Below are 14,906 nucleotides of genomic sequence, written 5' to 3'. Positions count from 1 at the left end.
ATTGTGTTGGGCAATCGGAAGCCAGTGGAGGGAATGACAGAGGGGGGTGGCAGATGCGGAGCGGTTGGTAAGGTGGATAAGTCTGGCCCCTAGGATTTTGGCTTGTGGAGTGGGACTGATGGTGGCGTTGTTGGTCGTGATGGAGAGGGTGGGGGCGCGGGCTGGGGGGAAAATTAGGAGCTCAGTTTTGGAAAGGTTTAATTTGAGGAAGTGGCGCGACATCCAGTCTAAAATGTCATTCAGTAGGTGGGTGATACGGGCGGAGACTGAGGGGGTGAGGCGAGGGGTGGAGAGGTAGATTTGTGTGTCATCGGCGTAGAGGTGGTAGTTAAAGCCGTGGGACTGTATCAGTTGGCCAAGGGAGGAGGTGTAGATGGAGAAAAGAAGGGGCCTTGGGGAACCCCAACAGAGAGGGGGAGTGAGGGGGAGGTGGTAGCGTTATAGGTAATGCTGAAGGAGTGTTGGGATAGATAGGAGGAGAGCCAGGAGAGAGTGGAGTCTCTGATGCCAAGGGAGTGTAGTTTATTAAGGAGGAGGGGGTGGTCAACTGTGTCGAAGGCCGCAGGGAGGTCGAGGAGTAAGAGGACTGAGTAGTGGCCATTAGCTTTGGCGCTTAGCAGGTCATTAGTGATTTTGAGTAGGGCGGTTTCGGTGGAGTGTAGGGGACAGAAGCCAGACTGTAGTGGATCGAGGAGGTTGTTGTCATTGTGGTGGGAGCTTAGGCGATTGTAGACTAAGCGCTCAAGGAGCTTGGATGTAAATGGCAGCAGGGAGATGGGTCTAAGGTTGCTCAGGTCGGTGGGGTCCAGGGAGGGTTTTTTGACTATGGGGGTGATGTGCACGTGCTTTATGGGGTAGTGGAATGCGCCAGTAGAGAGGGAGAGATTGAAGATGTGGGTGAGGGAGCGTAGGATGGAAGAGGAGGGTGACCGGAGGAGTTGTGTGGGGACAGGGTCAAGGGGGAAAGTGGTGAGGTGGGCTTCTGTGAAGACCTTAGTGACCTCTTCGGTGGTAGCAGGGCTGAAGGAGTGGAGTGTTGGGGAGGCTTTAGTGTGCGGGATGTTAGGTGTGGTGGGGGTCAGGGCGATTGCGAGGTCAGAGGAGAGGAGAGTTCCGCGGGGTTATATTGAGAGGGAGGCTAGGTGGGGAGGTAGATTGAGCATTGGCGATGTCCCTACGGATTGCGTCGATCTTGTATTGGAAGTGGTTGGCAATCTCGTGGGCGGTGAATGTGGTGCTGGGTGGAAGTGGGGGGGGGGAGAGTAGAGAGTTGAAGGTAGAGAAGAGCCGGCGAGGATTGGAGGAGAGGGAATTGATGAGGGTTACGAAGTAGGCTTGTTTGGCGGCGTGGACGGAGGAGGTGTAGGTGAGGAAGGCGGATTTACAAAGGGTGTACGCTTGAGAGGATCTGGTTTTGCGCCATAATTGCTCCAGCGCACGACTGCGTCGTTTAAGATTTTTGTTGCGGTCGTTCTGGCAGGGTTGAAGCGGTTGGGGTCTAATGCTGCATGTGGTTATTGGTGCTAGGGAGTCTAAGGCAGCTGACAGCGAGTTGTTATACGCAGTAGTGGCCAGGTCAGGGCAGGACAATTGAAGAATACTGTCGTACAGACGGTCAGCTGCGGAGTGGAGAGGGGCCGGGTTCAGGTTGCGGAGGTTACGGCTGGTGATGGTTTGACGTTTGGGGGGAGGTGTTTGAGGACGAAAGACAGAGAATGTAATGAGGTTGTGGACAGAGAAAAGGAAAGGGGTGTTAGTGAGGTTGTGGTGGGAGCAGAGATGAAAAAAAACGAGGTCCAGGGTGTTCCCGTCGGTGTGGGTGGAGGACTGTGTGCACTGTGTGAGTGCAAAAGAAGAGGTTAAGTGAAGGAGCTGGGATGTAGCCGGGTTGTTGACGTTGATAGGGATATTAAAGTCTCCAAGGATGATGGTGGGTAGCTCAGAGGAGAGGAAGAAGGGAAGCCAAGCAGAGAAATCATCAAGGAAGTGGGTTACGGGTCTAGGAGAACAATAGATTACTGCAATCCTCAGAGGGGTGGGAGAGAATAGCCGGATGCAGTGGGCCTCAAAGGAGGAGAAGGACAGAGAGAGGGGCTTTGGGAGGACCTGGAAGGTGACAAGAGCATGGCGACCCCACCACCTCTACGACCGTTTGGTCTGGGTGAATGGGTCCAGACGAGACCTCCATAGGAGAGTGCCGCAGGGGAGGCAGAGTCAGTGGCTTGGATCCAGGTTTCGGTGACCACTAGGAGGTTGAGGGAGTGGGAGATAAAGAGGTCATGGATGGCGGTAATCTTGTTGCAGACCGATCGGGCGTTCAGGAGTGCACATGAGAATGGAGGGGTGGATGTGGGGAGCAGGGGGACAGGTATTAGGTTGAGGGTGTTGTGGCAGTTTGTGGGAGTAGGAGGGTGCCTAGTGGGTAAGTGAGGTGGTGGGGGACCAGGGTTCGGGGAGATGTCCACGGCGGTTAGGAGAAGAAGAAGGGTAAGAAAAGTGGCATGGGAGCGGGATGTGCAGGAGAGTGTAAGTCTGTTAGTGGTGGTGTGTGGATCGGTGGGAGAGTGGAGTATTAGGAGGAGGTGGTGGGAGCCGTAGTGGGGAGATGGAAGCAGTGAGGGAGCGATGTATAGTTGTTTTGGGGGAGTAGGGGGGTAGAGAGAGATTTTGGGAATGGAGGAAAGGAGTATGAGGAGGAGGAGTACAGGTGGCATATTAGGAGGGTAAGCGGAGTGGTGGTCAGGTAAGGGAGGTGAAAAGTTACTCAGGGTGCAATGTTGCGGAAAGTCTGTCGTGCAGTGGCGAATCACGTTGACGTAGTTTCTTGTAGCAGGAGTTCGAGTGATTAGGACCTGGGTGGATAGGGATCAGTTCGGCAATTTGTAGGTTGTAAGTTCCAGTTAGCGTGAGTCCCAGGTTGAAAGGTTATGAGGGAGTCGCCAGGGGGGTTTCAGGTCAGGATGGGGTTGAATGTCCAATGGGCACGGGAGGTCCGGGATGGTGGGCCTCGCCGAGGCAGGGCCGTTCTCCGGGGGTAGGGTTGCTCGCCAAGTCTTCTCCGTGGGGTGGATAGAGGGGCCTCGGGTCGGGGTCGGGCCGCATCTTGGTTGCAAGTGGCAGGTCTCGCTACTCACGGGGGTGGGCAGGAGGGCCTCAGGGCCAGGTCAGGCCACGACGTGGGAGGCTGAGTCGGGTCTCGCAGGCCGGGTTCATCTGAGGGTTCAGGAGGAGAAGGAGATGGGGACTGCAGGCTCATGGTTGCGGGGAGCGTGCCGTAGTGGATCTAGATGATCTTTTAGACTGCAGGCTCACTGCAGGATCTCTGCTGTAGGCTGCATGCTTGGTCAGCGCAGGCCGCTCCCCTCCGCCAGGTGTGGAAAGGGTAAGGGAGGCTTTCAGAGCTCGCCCTGATGCTGGGTGCTGGTTGCTGGTTGTTGCAGGTACGCCTGTTTGCTGGGTGCAGGGTGGCCTGGAGTGTCCCCACTTTCATTAAACCCTTCCTTCCCTTTTTTGCTTTTCTATTTTTTTATCTGATTTTGTTCTTACTGTTCATATATAATTTTTTTATGTTTGCCCATTTTGCCCATTCATTTTTGTATCTTTTTTGTGCACCTTATGTAAATACCTACAATAATAATAATAATTTTTTAAAAATGTCATAATAAAATAACCACATCATGTTTTGTACCAGAAACACAATTTTATTTTTTGCAATGTAAGATTTGGGTGACAGAGGACCTTGTCTTGGCACTACATGCATCTGTTCACTACAACTCACATACTGTGGTATTGTTTTCTAAGTGTCCAGAAATTGGCAGACTTATCAGCTTGATATATCAACATTCAGCATATTCCTTCTAAGGACTGGTTTTATTTTCCCTCAACCATAAAGTAAATTCATTGCTTTGCTGAGAGGAGGTAACATCAATTAAATTTAAAAGTGCATTAATATAGCAGGCTCTGATATACCAACTATCCACACATTCCAGACTTTTTTCAGTTTCCATTCGGATGTCCAGACTTCAGCAATTAAAATGCATATTTCTTCACAGCAGCAACTTCAGCTATATGTAAGTTGCCAGAAATTCTCATTCTCCCTTAACCTGTCCTATAATTATGCTGTAGATTTCATTAGTGATAGGCTAGTACTGCAGATAATGGTCACTCATTTATAAAGACTTCCCTGATTGGTTATTTTTTTTTTTTTAAATACAAACAACTTTTATTGTCAAGACAATGAACAAAAATGGAACAGAGTTTACAGAGTCTTCAATAATATTACTGCCCCAGTAGAATTATACATAGATAGAACAATGTGGATATGCAGATCCTGTAATATATAGAATAACTGAAGCAGTGACCAATCATAGCAGGGAGCACATGGATCCAAGACTATCTTGACTAGGGGCGGCCTGACAACTCATGGGGCCCCCGGGCAATAGGGGATCATGGGGCCCCTGTGTCCTTGCCCAAATTTAAAAAAGTCTATGAAAAAGGTACCAGGGGCATCTCATGGGGCCCCCTACTGACCCCGGGCCCTTGGGCAGTGCCCAAGTTTCCAAATGGTCAGTCCGCCCCTGATCTTGACAATACATAACTTTTAACTTTTACCTTTTATTCCTCCCCGTCTAGATGTATATATAAATGGGGGAAAGGAACAAAATCAAAAACAAACCATCATGAAAAAACAGCAACTGGTTCACCCGAGACATCCCCGTCAGAGAAAACTGTGGACACACATGATTTCCCCTAAGGTGGGATAAGTGGAGCTACATGCCTGATATAAAACGTCACACCTGCAAGAGCCGGTCTGCTATTAACTGAGGAGGGGGTAAGACCAGGCGTATCTAGCTAGTCCCACCACACCTGCTGAAACTTGCGATAAGCATTGCGATTAGAGATGAGCGAATTATTCAAAAATTCGGTTCGGCTGATTCGCCGAATTCGCCGCATAAATTCGCTTCAAGCCGAATATATTCGCTGCGAATTTAACTTATAAAAAGGGTGTTTCTAGGCTTCAGAGAGCCTTTATATTAGTGCAGAACACTGTACCTTTAATTTAAATGCCCTTGGAGTCTGCTGGGGAAGAGAAATAATACTGTCAGTCAGTATGACATGCAGATGAGTGCCGTCGATCTTAGAATCACCGCACACTTCACTCATTTGGGCAGTCACGGGGCCAAAACCAGAGTGTGGAGCCACAGTGTGGCGGTGGAGTCAGCAGCAATGGGAGGCCATACAGCACCCTATGACAAAATGGAACCCACCAGCAGTGTGAGGAGACCTGAAAGTGGCACATGGCAGAGTGTGGCGATGGAGACAGCAGCAATGGGAGGCCGTACAGGGACCCATGACACACTCTGGACCTGGCAGCAGCCTGAGGAGGCGGTACAGGGGCCCATGACAGATTACGGGCCTGGCAGCAGCATGAGGAGTCGGTACGGGGGCCCATGGCAGATTACGGGCCTGGCAGCAGCATGAGGAGGCGGTACAGGGGCCCATGGCAGAGTGGCGGAGCGTAAGCAGCTAAAATTGAAGGCCATACAGAGGCCCGTCAGGAGCGTGCTCGCAAACTGTTGTCTCTTGGAAACGGATTCCAAGAAAGACTGCTGACGGAATCCGTGAAGAGGAGTAGCAGGAGAAGGAGCATCTGAACGAGCGGAAGATGCCAACGAGCGACAACTCCCCTCAGCAGAGGTGTTGGAGCCTTGACTGGCTGATAGAGGGCGATTGACGTCGGGTGACGGAGCAAGTAACGGAGCAGGTGATGGAGTGGGGGCTGGGGCAGGCAGAACCGCCGTATCTTTATCACGGTTTTCCCAGGCCACCGAATGGCGACGCTGCATATGCTGACGCAACGCTGTAGTCCCAACATTGGCCCCCTGGCCACGCTTGACTTTCTGGCCACATAGTCGACATACGGCTACGTTTACTTCCTCGGGCGGCTTGACGAAAAATTGCCACACCGCCGAGTAGGAAACTTTGCCCCCGCTACTCCTCACTGGCTGACTGCTACTTCCTCCGTGCACACCGGCACCACTACTGGCCGTGGTGGTAGGCTGCAGTGGAGCTGGTGCTCTACTCCGTGGCCGTTTGGCTCCACTGCCACTGCTGCGACCCTGCTGCCTCCTGGGCAACCCACCGACTGTTTTGCTCGCTGGCAAGCTGGCACCCTCTTCTCCTGATGATGCGGAAGCAATAGCCTGATGACGGCGAGGCTGCCAAGTGCGATCAGCCTCATCATCATCAATTAGGGTCTCCGCGTCACTACTAGCCCCCTCGGCTGCGTGTGGGTCAGGAGACAGACCTGTCTCTAGACCGGCTACCGAGCCACTCTCCTCGCCAGTACTTCTTCGCCTGGCTGCTGAAGAGGCGGATGTCTCCCCCCGTTCCTGACCGCCCTCTGTTAGCTCTTCCTCACTGTACAGTGGGGCTGAGCCCACAGCATGCGATACTTCGCTTGGTGAGGGAACACCAAAGGACAGGGGCAGGTCGAGGACACGTGATTTCAGTGGGCTTGCCCCCGGGCCATGCCAACTAACGGTTGTGTCTGACGTACCCACCGACCGTTGGCTGTAGGTGTCAGAGGTGACCTGGGAAGAGGAAGACGACCGAGTCAACCAATCGATGACGGCAGGGTTGTCGGTGGAGACACGACCGCTGGATGACACCGGGAGCACTGGCCTCTGGCTGCGACTAGTGCTGCCTCGACCCCTTCCTCTGCTGCCACGTCTGCTCGCTCCTGAAACATTGCCTCCTCTGCCACTCCTCTGCGTGTTGTCTGACATACTCTTTAATTCAATAAGCACCCCAAAAATAAAACCGGATTTAACTCTTTGAACGTACAATAGTGGTTGTGAAGCAGAAAGTCAGTTTATTGTACACAATCGGTCAATTGCAGCTTGCCGTTGGCTGGAAACTGTACGTTTATGTCACTGGAATGCACTAAAAAAAAAAGGGTGTATGTCACTTTAAATTTTCGATTCTTTGATAGCTGTGGCCCTAAGTAACGATTCTGTGTCCCTGAGTAACGATTCTGTGTCCCTGAGTAACGATTCTGTGTCCCTGAGTAACGATTCTGTGTCCCTGAGTAACGATTCTGTGGCCCTAAAGTCTCTGTGGCCCTAACTCTGTCCCTTAATACACACAGGTCTGTCTCTCTTGAATGACCGGAGGCTAATGGAGAATTCTAAGATGGCCGCGATTTATAGCTCCACCATTACACAGTGCTGGCTGGCTGCTGATTGGCTAATGCGATCACATGTCATGAATGCATTATGGGTCAGCGCGCCTTGTCTGCGCGCCTTCCCAGAGATCCCCGCCCCATCTTCTCTGTCCATTTTCTCCGTCGCCACACATGTCGCCGCCATTTTTGGGAAAATTCGATTCGTGCATCCGAAGTTTGCTAATCTTCGGATTCGTCACGAATCGAATTTTTCCAAATCTTCGGAACGAATTCCACTTCGTCATGTTCGATTCGCTCATCTCTAATTGCGATGTTGGTATGTGAGAGTAATGAATTAACATAATCTATCCATTGTTTACTAGTCGGCAGGGCCGATGATAACCAGTACCTTGCAGTCAACATCCTGGCCAGTCTAGATACCATAATATACACTCCAGGTTGGAACAGTTCTTGGTCCAGTGCCCCCCAGCAGACATTGCAAGGGATTATGGGGAACAGTATATTGTAATACTAGGGAAATAAGCTGGAGGACCTCATTCCAATATCTATGCAGCTTTGGGCAGCGCCAGAGCATGTGAATGAAATCGTCTTGCTGGACCCTACACCTCGGGCAATCAGGTGAATCTCGCCTGCCCCACTGGTACAGTTGCACAGGGGTCCTATACGCCGGATGGAGACTAAACAATTGCGACAATTTATGAGAGGGAAAAAGAGAAATCAACGGAACAGATTCCAGGGCACTGTCCCAGACATCTCCGGCAAGCTCTCCAACATCCCGGGACCACTGCGCCCTACCCCAGAGACTAGCATGATCCAGTACCGTGGACAACAACTGGGACTACAAAATTATTAATGAGGACCTCCTGCGCTACCTTACAATACCCAAAAATAAGATGAGGAAAAGCTGCTGACACCTGACCATGTACCAAAAATGGATAATATGCTAAAATGAAAATGAAATGGTGCTGCGCTAATCCAATTTCACAATATAACATAGTCAAAATGTGGTAAATACTATTAATACCAACCACCAATGATTGAAACAAATGAAACTAGTAAAAAATATATATTTTTAAATATATATATATATATATACAGTGGGGATCGAAAGTTTGGGCACCCCAGCTAAAAATTTGTATTAATGTGCATAAAGAAGCCAAGGAAAGATGGAAAAATCTCCAAAAAGGCATCAAATTACAGATTAGACATTCTTATAATATGTCAACAAAAGTTAGATTTTATTTCCATCATTTACACTTTCAAAATAACAGAAAACAAAAAAATGGCGTCTGCAAAAGTTTGGGCACCCTGCAGAGTTAATATCTTGTACTGCCCCCTTTGGCAAGTATAACAGCTTGTAAACGCTTTTTGTAGCCAGCCAAGAGTCTTTCAATTCTTGTTTGAGGTATCTTTGCCCATTCTTCCTTACAAAAGTCTTCCAGTTCTTTGAGATTTCTGGGCTGTCTGTCACGCACTGCTCTTTTAAGGTCTATCCATAGATTTTCAATTATGTTGAGGTCACAAGATTGTGAAGGCCATGGCAAAACCTTCAGTTTACGCCTCTTGATGTAATCCCCCGTGGATTTCGAGGTGTGTTTAGGATCATTATCCATGTAGAAGCCATCCTCTCTTTAACTTCAGCTTTTTCACAGATGGCATCAAGTTACCATCCAAAATTTGCTGAAATTTTATTGAATCCATTTTTCCTTCTAATCATGAGATGTTCCCTGTGCCACTGGCTGCAACACAACCCCAAAGCATGATTGATCCAACCCCATGCTTAACAGTTGGACAGAGGTTCTTTTCATTAAATTCTGTGCCCCTTCTTCTCCAAACGTACCTTTGCTCATTCCGGCCAAAAAGTTCAATTTTAACCTCATCGGTCCACAGAACTTGTTTCCAAAATGCATCAGGCTTGTCTATATGTTCATTTTCAAAGTTCAAACGATGATTTTTGTGGTGAGGACGTAGAAGAGGTTTTCTTCTGATGACTCTTCCATGAAGACCATATTTGTACAAGTATCTCTTTATAGTGGAATAGTGTACCACAACTCCAGTGTCTGCCAGATCTTTCTGGAGGGATCGTGCAGTCAAACGTGGGTTTTGAATTTATTTTTCTCACAATCCTGCGAGCTGTTCTGTCTGATATTTTTCTTGGTCTTCCAGATGTTGCTTTAACTTCCACTGTTCCTGATGACTGCCATTTCTTAATTACATTCCGTACAGAGGATGTTGACATCTGAAAACGCTTTGCTATCTTCTTATAGCCTTCTCCAGCTTTGTGAACGTCAACTATTTTCAGTTTCAGTTTTCTAGACAACTGCTTAGAAGAACCCATGGCGCTGATTGTTGGGGCAAGGTCAGATGAGTCTGGGCATTTAAAACCTTTGAGATTGACATCACCTGGTCTTCCCAGACGATGATTGAGAGCAATCCATGACACTGGCAGGTCTCAGCTTTGCAAAGGGGGCAGTGCATGCTATAAATTCTGCAGGGTGTCCAAACTTTTGCAGACGCCTTTTTTTTGTTTTCTGTTATTTTGAAAGTGTAAATGATGGAAATAAAATCTAACTTTTGTTGACATATTATAAGAATGTCTAATCTGTAATTTGATGCCTTTTGGAGATTTTTCCATCTTTCCTTGGCTTCTTTATGCACATTAATACAAATTTTTAGCTGGGGTGCCCAAACTTTCGATCTCCACTGTATATATATAGAATAGAATAGACAAGAAAACCATAAACCAACGAAATATGGTCTTGTGAAATGGTGATCTATCCCCACAAAACAAAGAGCATTAATTCAGTGACAATAGTGAATACCTAATCACATATAGCAAATCTATAGAATAGACAAGAAAACACATAAAGACCTTCAAAGTGTGGTCTTGTGGATAGTGACCTTCTAGGTACACATAGAAAAGGCATCACTAACGTACGCTCCAGTGAGAATTAATAGTGAAAACAAAATATGACCATACAGGACAATTTTATGGTACAGTTTATGGAGGCCCCTACTAGGAATGATGCTCTGCTGGACCTGGTAATCTCAAACCATGCAGAGCTTATTACGAATGTCCATATAAAAGAACATCTGGGTAGCAGTGACCATAACATGATTTCATGTATTGTTAGTTGTAAACAGCAAGCACATACAAGAAAAATAAAAATGCTCAATTTCAAGAGAGCTAATTTTCCAAGGCTGAGAGCTGCTCTCCAAGACTTAGACTGGAAGGGAATATTGGCATTTATGAACACAACACAGAAATGGGAGTTCTTCAAAAAGACTGTATGTGAACGCACTGCAAAATATATTCCCATGGGCAACAAGTTTATAAGGCTAAAAATCAAACCTATGTGGTTTACGGCCAAAGTTAAAAAGGCTATAGATAATAAGAACAGAGCTTTTATCAAATATAAAAATGAAGGAACGCTATCATCGTTTAAACATTACAAAGAATATAACAGAATATGCAAAAAGGAATTAAAGGCCGCAAAAATTGAAAATGAACAACAGATTGCAAAGGACCAACCCCAAAAAATTCTTCCAATATAGTAATAGTAAAAAGGTTCACTCTGAGCATGTAGGCCCTTTACAAAATAATCTAGAGTGGGTGACTGGGGACAAAGAAGGCAAATTTATTTAATACCTTCTTCAGCTCTGTGTATACAAAGGAGCATGGGGGAGCTCTTGTCCATAATGGGCATGGTATTGACACAGCTCCAGATGATCCACATTGGCTCACAATTGATACGATCCAAAAATATTTAGACAGTATAAAGGTGAATAAAGCACCTGGACTGGATGGCATACACCCACGGGTCCTTAAAGAATTGAGCTCTGTCATTTCAAAGTCATTGTTTCTAATTTTTAGGGACTCTTTAATGACTGGCATAGTACCACTGGATTGGCGTACGGCCAATGTGGTGCCAATATTTAAAAATGAGTTATAGACCTGTTAGTTTAACATCTACAGTTGCAAGAAAAAGTATGTGAACCCCTTGGGATTACGTGGAGTTTTGCATGAATTGGCCATAAAATGTGCTCTGAACGTCATCTAAATCACAACAATCGAAGAACACAGTCTGCTGAACATAATACTACAGAAACATTAGATGTTGCCATGGTTTAATTGCACATAACATGTAAACATTCACAGTGCAGGGAGGAAAAAGTATATGAACCTTTGGACTTAATAACTGGTTGACCCTCCTTTGGCAGCAATAACCTCAACCAAACGTTTCCTGTAGTTGCAGATCAGTCCTGCACAACAATCTGGAGTCATTTTGGACCACTCCTCTTCACAAAACTGTTTCAGTGTAGCAATATTCTTGGGATGTCTGGTGTGAATCGCTCTCTTAAGGTCATGCCACAGCATTTCAATCGGGTTGAGGTCAGGACTCTGACTGGGCCACTCCAGAAGGCGTATTCTGTGCTGTTGCAGCCATTGTTTTGTTGAATTACTTGTATGCTTTGGGTCATTGTCCTGTTGCATCACCCATCCTCTGCGGAGCTTCAGTTGGCGGACAGATGGTCGTACGTTTTCCTGCAAAATGTCTTGATAAACTCTGGAATTCATTTTCCCATCAATGACAACAATCCGTCCAGGCCCTGAGGCAGCAAAGCAGCCCCAAACCATGATGCTCCCTCCGCCATGTTTTACAGTGGGGATGAGGTTTTGTTGTTGGTGTGCTGTGCCTTTTTTTCTCCACACATAGTGTTGTGTGTTCTTCCCAAACAACTCAATCTTGGTTTCATCTGTCCACAGTATATTTTGCCATAAGTGCTGTGGAACATCCAGGTGCTCTTTTGCAAACTTCAAACGTGCTGCAATATTCTTTTTGGACAGCAATGGCTTCCTCCGTGGTGTCCTCCCATGTACTCCATTCTTGTTTAATGTTTTCCTTATTGTAGATGTGTCAACAAAAATGTTAGCATGTGCCAGAGATTTCTGTAGGTCTTTAGCTGACACTCTGGGATTCTTCTTTACCTCATGCAGCATTCTGCGCTGTGCTCTTGCAGTCATTTTTACACGACGACCACGCCTAGGGAGAGTAGCAACAGTGCTAAACTTTCTCCATTTGTAGACAGTCTGTATTACCATGGACACATGAACATCAAGGCTTTTGGAGATACTTTTGTAACCCTTTCCAGCTTCATGCAAGCCAACAATTCTTGATCGTAGGTCTTCTGAGAGCTCTTTTCTGCGAGGCATGGTTCACATCAGACAGTGCTTCTTGAAACCAGTAAACACAAAACAGGTGTGTGTTTTTTAAGGGCAGGACAGCTGTCAGCAACACATCCAATATCATCACACTGATTGGAGTCAAGGTTGGCTCACTCCTGGCTCCAATTAGCTCTGGGAAAAGTCATTAAGCTAGGGCCTCACATACTTTTTCCTCCCTGCACAGTGAATGTTTACATGTTATGTTCAATTAAACCATGGCAACATCTAATGTTTGTGTAGTATTATGTTCAGCAGACTGTGTTCTTCTATTGTTGTGACTTAGATGACGTTCAGAGCACATTTTATGCCCAATTCATGCAAAACTCCACGTAATCCCAAGGGGTTCACATACTTTTTCTTGCAACTGTATAGTTGGGAAGATACTGGAGAGTATAATAAAAGACCACATAGATGAGTTCTTGCTGGAAAAAAATATTTTAAGCAACAGACAGCATGGATTCATGAAAGACAACAGTTGTCAAACAAATCTGATTTCTTTTTATGAGGAGGTGAGCAAAACCTTTGACAGAGTGTAATACTTTTTTAAATTTTATTAAAATAATTTATAGCCAAGTGCCCACTCACAATTATTATAAGGTTTTACAAGCAGAAAAAAAGAAACGTGTGGTGACGTATTTCCGGCGTGGACGCCATCTTGCTTCACCCTAAACACCCATGCAAGTACATCCACAGCATGAGGTTCTTCTTTTTTTCTGCTTGTAAAACCAGTTATTGGACATTTTTATGTCATTATTGTATTACGGCACTCTAGTTTTTTCCTAAACAATCTTTTTATTGCACGTAACACAAATATTGGATGTGATTTACAATATCCCAAATTCGGGGATTTATGTATTAGATTCATTCACTTTCACAAGTGTCACTTTAGTGTATTTCAAATTGGACATTTTTTCTGGGTTTCACTTATGTATTTACTTTTATTTGTTTGTTTGTTTGTTTGTTTATGATGGTTTTTGGGCTTAGTCGTGATGTCACTTTTGTGTTTTGATCCCATATAGTGTGATTTTCACTATTATAGACCATGTATGGTCATATTTTGTTTTCAATATTAATTCTCACTGGAGAGTACTATAGTGATGCCTTTTCTATGTGTACCTAGAAAGTCAATATCCACAAGACCATGCTTTTACAGTCTTTATGTGTTTTCTTGTCTATTCTGTTCTATAGATTTGCTGTATGTGATTAGGTATTCACTAGTGTCACTGAATGAATGTTCTCTTTGTTTTGTGGGGATAGATCACCATTTCACAAGACCATATTTTGTTGGTTTATGGTTTTCTTGCCTATGCTACTCTCTATATATATTTGAAATTTGTTTCTTTTTTACTAGTTGTTATAACCATTTGTTTCAATCATTGGTGGTTGGTATTAATAGTATTTACCACATTCTGACTATGTGATATTGTGAAATTGGATTAGCGCAGCACCATTTCATTTTCATTTTAACACCTGGGAGTAAACCCGAGAAATCATGCCCTTTTTATAGGTTACCTGAGTTACATCCTTGAGAAAAATCGAGTCTGTCAATGTGAGATTGGAGAGCAGAGACAGGGCCTGCACTGTATGGCATAGTAGATATCGGTAAAATTAAGGTAAATGTAAATTCTGTTTGCAATTGTGAAAAAGACTTCAGAGCTTCCCCTGAATACAGCTGAGATATAAATTTCAAGCCCCGTTCCCTCCATTCACGGAAACCCTCTAATTTAGCTAATTCTGCATATTGGTGATTGTTCCACAAGGGGGTACTAGAGAGGAACCCGGAGGCCTCAGAAGGTCTGCGGTTGGAGCTGTAGATGGAAGGACCGGCAGGGTCATCTCAAGATGAGAGAGAGACGAAATGGTGGAATCGGGAAGGGAAATCAGACTCATAATAGGATCAGTAGTATCAAATAAATTGCACCCAATGAGATGCTGCAATTGGGCCGCCAGGAAATATAATCTAGGCTCAGGAACCGCCAGCCCCCCTGAATCCTTGCCATATTGTAACGTGGACAATTTTATCCTAGCCGTCTGTTTTTTCCAAATGAGGCTCCGAAACTGGGTCTCTATACGATTAAACGATTTCTTAAGAATCCATATGGGAGAGTTATGGAAAATATAAAGAAGTTGCGGGGCAAATCATTTTAATCAGATTGATCCTGCCCACCACTGATAAAAGAAGTTTGCACCAACTGTTGTGATTCAATTTATGCTGATGGAGTGGAGGTAAAAGATTGAGGTATATGTACTGTCTAGGATCAAGACAGACCACCACCCCCAAATACTTAAATGTAGACACTACTTGTATTTGCTGCGCACAGGCCGGGAGGGGGAGGTTGATTTGATTTTAAGACCAGAAAACATACCAAAGCATTCAATAAGGCACATAACCACATCTAAGGATGTAGAGGTATCGCCCAAATACAACATTGTGTCATCTGCATAAAGGGATATCTTATCCGAGAGAGCACCCCTATTAAAACCTATAATATC

Source organism: Staurois parvus, unplaced genomic scaffold (genome assembly GCF_062004578.1).
Source record: "Staurois parvus isolate SC_StPar_1 unplaced genomic scaffold, SC_StPar_1.0 ptg000141l, whole genome shotgun sequence".
NCBI lineage: Eukaryota > Metazoa > Chordata > Amphibia > Anura > Ranidae > Staurois > Staurois parvus.
The sequence above is the reverse complement of the archived record's forward strand: the minus strand, read 5'-3'. Positions refer to the sequence as shown.